The sequence below is a fragment of the Aythya marila genome (assembly GCF_965140915.1).
Source record: "Aythya marila genome assembly, chromosome: 3".
NCBI classification, from domain to species: Eukaryota; Metazoa; Chordata; class Aves; order Anseriformes; family Anatidae; genus Aythya; species Aythya marila.
This window is the reverse complement of record NC_139044.1, coordinates 57,253,326-57,259,689: the sequence shown is the minus strand read 5'-3', so window position 1 is coordinate 57,259,689 and position 6,364 is coordinate 57,253,326. Positions and strand designations below refer to the sequence as shown.

Below are 6,364 nucleotides of genomic sequence, written 5' to 3'. Positions count from 1 at the left end.
GCTCCGGAGAGCAGAGACGTGCAAATAGGATAATGTATGCAGATGACTGTGCAAAGAGCTGTGCACCATTAAAACTAATTTATGATCTTGAAATTAGAAGTGAGTAGAAAACAAATGGTATGTGGCTTTCCTGATTGCTTCTGTAGAGGGTTAAATTTCCTTGGCAGAAAGGAGAATGTTAGGGAGGAGAAACAGGAAGTATAGCATAGATATTTTCTCAGTCCTAGTAATGCTGCATTACTTGATAATAAACATTTTTGACAGAAAAATATATACGTTTTATAGCAAATTTTACGTTAATCCTTTCTGAGATAGATGGCTGGGAAGTCAAGAACCAAATAGATAGTCTATCAAGGAATATTTTTAAAATGTGTAGACTTATTGCAACATCTCTATTCCAAGTGGCAAAAATATTTTAGTGAGACACTATTGAGATTGTCTCTGGAATCACAGCATGGCTGACATTTGAAGGGACCTCTGGAGGTCATCTGTTCAACCCCTCTTGCTTATGCAGGAACACCTACAGAAGGTTGCCTAGGATCATGTAGAGATGACTTTTGAAGATCTCCAAGAAAGGAGACTCCATAGTCTCTCTGGGTATTTTGTTCCATTGCTTAGTGATCTGTATGGTAAAAAAGTATTTCCTGATGTTCAACAGACCTCTTATGTGTTTTAGTTTTTGCCTGCTGCCTCTGGGTACCATTGAAAAGATACTGACTGGTTTTTGTACCTTGTCCAGGATAAACAGCCCAGATATCTCATCTTTTCTCTTCATATAACAGATGTTCCAGTACCTTTATCATCTTTTTGGTACTACAATGGACCTCCTCCGGTAGCTCCAAGATTCTCTTGCAATGAGGAGCCCAGCACTGGACCCTGCAATCCAGGTGTGACCTCAATTGCACTGAATAGAGGGGAAGGACTACCTTCTTCAGCCTGCTGGCAACACCTCCTAACACAGCCCCTGTTGGCCTTCTTTGCTACAAGGGTACACTGCTAACTCATGTTCAACCCAGTGTCCACCAGAACCAACAGGTCCTTTTCTACCAGGTTTCTAGTCTGCTCCCAGAACTCGCCGGAGTTTGGGGTTTTTATTCCCCAAGTGCAGGACTTTACACTTTTCCTTGTTGAACTTCGTGAAGTTCTTATCAGGCCATTGGCAGCTGCACCCCCGGTATACCCACCACTCTTTCCAGTTTTGTGTTATCAGCAACTGTTATCATTGTGTTCAGCAAGTTTTCAATTCACTAATTTTGCTAATCCAGTTTATATCAACAGCTTTGTTATGAGGATCTTACGGACATGGCTGAAAGTCTTATTGAAGTCAAGATAGATATGTATCCTGGGAAAGATGAACATTAATGGCAGCTTAAGTGGTGAGTACTCAGATATGGTATTGATAACTAGGAGCTGTGCAGCAACATGCTCCTTTTCACTGCAGAGTGGGAAGCCCTGACCTCCTTGGCTGTGCCAGCCAGGGACGTATGTGGAATGGTAGGAAGTACAGCCTCCAAAGCTCTGTTGTGTTAATCCACCCCAGAAAAGCACCTCTGCTGCTCAGGACTTAAACTTGGGAGTTGCTGAATGTACATCTTCTTGGCAGCTAGCACAGTAGTGCCTGAGCAATGTTAGTCCTGATTTATAAGAACTATAAAAGCAAAATAAAAGTAATCCCCAAAATAGCAATAATGAAGAGACAGCTCCTAAAACCAAATACTGCTTCTCATCTACTGCACTTTATCATCCTTTTAAACAATTACAAATCAACAACATTTCTGTTTCTTTTCCTTCTCCTTTTCATCCCTTCTTTATGCTCTCTTTCTCTCTATTAGATATTTATTAACATTTTTTTTTTTTTTTTAACTATTATTCCTCCATCAGTGTATTTTCCATGGTCTTTTAGACTATAAATTTTCCTCTATTCCATTTAACCTTTATGTAGAGCTCACCACTTTATTAAGGCTTGAGTTTTCTCAGTCCCTACACCACTGTAAATCATAAGTCATTCCTTTGGAGTCAATGAACTGACACTACTCTAAAACAGATTCAACTGGGAGCATCAGAGATCCTAATATTTACAATGGACCTCTGATAAAAATTTAGCCTTTGAGTATTCGTTGATTCAGGAGTTTAATAAGATTGACAAAGATTAAGACAGTAGGGTTGTCAGAATGACATTACGATACGTCAATTAAAATAAAGATAGATAATAGACAAACCTCAGAAAACACCAGCTAAACAACAGAAAAAAAAATTGAAGAGTCAACAAATATTTTATTAATCTTGGGTATGTTAAAAAGCCTAATTTTTGAATTATTAATATGACATACTTGTACTGTTTTCAGGGAAAGGCTGAATGGTTCCAGACATGTTATCTCTGTTGTGAGGGTGCCAGAAGAATGCTAGATCTGTGCCTTTTCCAATTTCCCTTTGCAATCTACCACTGCAACAATATGGTTTAGTGTACTCTGGAAATGTGTCTTTATTCTTTCATACCATTCCACTTTGAATTTAAGAGCACAAAAAAGGACTCAAGTAGAGTAGATTGCAATTAGAACTGTATGAAGAGTGGTGTGATTCTGTTTGATCAAAGAGGGGAGGGAAATCTGACCAGGACTAAGAGTATTTCCCTCAGAGCGGTATATAAATACTCTTAGAAATGCGTCTCATCTAATTCATATAGACATTTTTTTTTTTTTTTTTTTTGCCACACACACATTCAACCTATGACTTTCCAAAAGAATTGAGGATGTGTATGTCAGCATGAGGGGACTGTCCATACTGAGGTTCAAGCTGATTTCCTAATCTCAAGATTACCCATAGAATGATGGGTTAAAATGCATATTTTCCATTAGTCTGCTTTTCCTTCTTCATGGAAGAAAAACTGGAAATCTAGTTGCAGAAACAAAGAATTATGGTTACAAAAATACATACACAGACAATTCAAAGGTTTTCTGCTAACCATTTTAACTATATATTTTATCTTACAGGCCCAACTCCCCTCCTAGACCAAGCACAGGTGGAAATACATATTTGTGGGACACTGAAGAGTAAATTTCCCCAATGCATCACAATCACAGAAACATCTGTGCAAAACAACTTTGATCCAATTTGTGGTGAAAATGTACATAATTCATGATGGTCTAATGGCTGCAGATTGCCCTGCACTGTAAAGCCAGAAACAGTAGGAAATCAGTTCAAGACACACCAATAAAGAGTTTTCCTTCTGGCACCTGTATGTCTCAGCTGTTGTTCCTTGCCTGTACTGTAAGGGTATAATTCCATTTTATGTCAGAAGGGAGTCAAATACATTTTACATGCATTAATGAAATCACATAGCCATCATATAAACATAGGCAGAAAAAACATCTGAAAGGATTACTTGAATGAAAATAGTTTGGACACATGAACCAGTTTTGGTAAAATCAGTTTATATTTCTACTCAGCTCATGAGCCAAGTCTCAACTGGACTTTGTTTGAAAAGTTTCTGATAATTTACCATTCCTCCCCTGCTTTGTACAAATTGGTTCAGGCTGGGTAAGGAAGCAGAATGCCGACATGTCCTGATAGACCTTAGTTCAGCTTAAGAACATAAGTTTTTGTTTGTTTGTTTGTTTTTGGCATGATTCTATCAGTCTCTTTCTGCCCCTAGAAACTGCACTTTTAGCCAAATCTGCCAGTTTCAACCAAATTTGACAGATGTGCTGTAGAATCTTACTATCGGTAATATCTCTCACTTCCACTAAAATATGTGACTTAGTAGGGATGAGAGGTCCTGTTGATGTCCTCTCTAAGGGATACAATGCCACATGAACTCATCCCTTCTAGATACCAGAGACTCCATATGTTCAAGAGATTCATTAAATATCCCTTCTGTGGAAAATTATACTGGAGATGTGGAGATTAATTAACTTATTAGCTACTAGAAGATCAAGCCATTAAAAAAAAAAAAAAAAGTCATAAAAAATATGTTTAATTAATTTTCCAAACTTGCAATTCTATATTACAAAATATCAATGCAATTGTCATAAATACAAATTCTTTAGATTACACTAAGATCCAGCTGAAGACATGTTAGTGTCTTCATAATCGTGTTTAGATTACACTAAGATCCAGCTGAAGACATGTTAGTGTCTTCATTAATTATGTGACACATAATCGGTTTAATTTTCTATTGCAGGTAAAGAAAGTACAGTAGTTGTAGGGCATTTCTTTCCTTCAAGCTTTATTTGTAAATCACATAAACACAGGGGAGATAGAAACAAAATGATGACCCTGAAGGGTGATTTTGATATATTGTTCTATGGATCAACATGTTTATTAATATCACTATTCTGGAAGATATGGAATAGGTGTTGACACTCACTAAAAGTATGAAATTGCTTTTTCATCTATCTATTCATCTCTCAGTCTGTCAAAATGAATAGAGACCTAACTGGCCTTCACATCAATAAGTTTTTTGCAGGTTTTAGATTTCTCTGTTAGAATGTCTGTCTTCTTCCTTTCTGTCTTTTCCTCTTCCAAAAGCAGTATTGCTGCCTACAGGACAAAACTTGGTTATCTTTAAGTAGATGCACTGTGGGTTGATGATATATGAAAGGGGGCAAAGCTGACACCTTTAGTTGATGTTATTTACAGGAAAGGGGAAAGATCAACCAGTGTGTCTCAAAATGTAATAGACAAGGATGACCCTGCAGAATTTCTCTCATTAGAAGTTAGTTGCAGGTATACATCTTACTGCCTAATTCATTTACTTCCTTATAACCATTCAATGAGTAAACAGAGTAAACAGACCATTTTAAATCCCCCCAATATTAATTTCAGAAAACTACAGCATGAGAGAGGTGGATGATTATATTCTTAATTAAAACACAAATATAGTAATTACAGTTTATATGCTATTATCATGAATCTACACAGGATGACTTTAAACAGCAAAACAGCCATTAATTTTACCGTTCAAAGAAATGTTCACAATCTTTTAGAAATGTCATATAAAATATTCATTTTGAAATGCCCCACGGTGATTTCTGAATTTATTTAAAGTGGGCTGTTGATAGCTCTTTTATAAATAAGCAATTACAGTACACTAAATATATCATGGCCCATCACATTATACATTCTATAATTTCATGGATGAAAAGCCTACGCTGATCTGCATAAATATGGTGCATCTCACAGCAGGTGAAGAGTTTGATTACACAGGATAATCAGTGTTATTATTTATAGTAACCATTTATACCTGTTATTTATTAAAACTCAGCAAATCAGATATTGGTTTATTTAAGGAAGTTGCTGTTTTGTAGGCTGAACTAGGCACAAGACTATTAAACATATGTAAAATGCTGGAACATCAGTAGTTTGAAATCAGCCAAGATCAGCAGGGAATGAGAGTTAGTATTTGATGACAGTGGAGAAGGCTCTATATGGAGTGAGCAGCTGGGGTCTGTCCAGATCCTGGAAAAATACCATTGCTACAAATCCAACTGTCCCACTGGCAATATCAGATATCCTTGCTAGCACATTAGGTGAAGAAGACAAGGGCTGATTAGCTGCAGAAAGTTTGAAATAGTGTCCAATACATTTAAGTGATTTTTCTAGACCTGAGCTGAAGGCTTTTCATGAGGGTTGCTCTGTATAGATTACAATACTTCTACTTACGGTGTTCATACTCTTCTGTCATTTAAGACAGCTGAGCATTTCTTATAAAGCTTTCATTGGTGCAAAGTAAACCTAAAGACAGTCTTAATGATTATTTGTAGTTGTAGGGCTTGGAAGATTATATACTTAGATATTTTCTGCTGGCATCATGCCCTATGTGTCACCTTGTTCGAGTAGTATTATGCTTTCCTCTTCTTGGTCAGCTCCTTTGACTGCTTACAGGAAACAGAAAGAGTCATTTGCATGGACACAGCAAAAGAGGTGATGTACCAGTGGTGGATCCTTTTGGACTATCCCTTCTGACTCTGCATAGCTGCTCTCAACCCTTGCTGAGGTCTCTTCTAGCAAAGGAGAGACTAACCCAGCACTAATCTGTTGTCCAGCAGGAAGCAGCAGTGATATAGATGTTCTTAAGTCAGCTAGTTACATTTCAACTCTTGGTCCCTGATACTATTTCGAGACTATTTAGACACAGCAGTTATGATCTGGGAACTGCCTGTCATTCAAAGAAAGCAACAAAGACTCTAGAGAAAATTCAGACCTATAACTAGCAACTGTTAGGATGACAAGAATCTAGTTCAGAATGACAGAAGCATATTGAGAGGACAGCCAACCTGGAAAAAATATCTACCTTGGCAGTGTTGTCATTTGATGACAGTAGCATGGCAGATCACCTTGTACTCCTAATGTATGTTTCTTAACT

General features: G+C 37.2%; 1 long non-coding RNA gene across 1 annotated transcript; it reads left to right on the top strand.

Annotated features, from left to right (window-relative positions):
• The first annotated feature begins 783 nt into the window (after positions 1-783).
• Positions 784-3,196, top strand: LOC309877041. Its single transcript, XR_014317306.1, has 3 exons — positions 784-887; positions 1,279-1,376; positions 2,991-3,196. It is a non-coding gene; the product is annotated as an uncharacterized lncRNA (long non-coding RNA).
• The last annotated feature ends 3,168 nt before the right edge of the window (positions 3,197-6,364 follow it).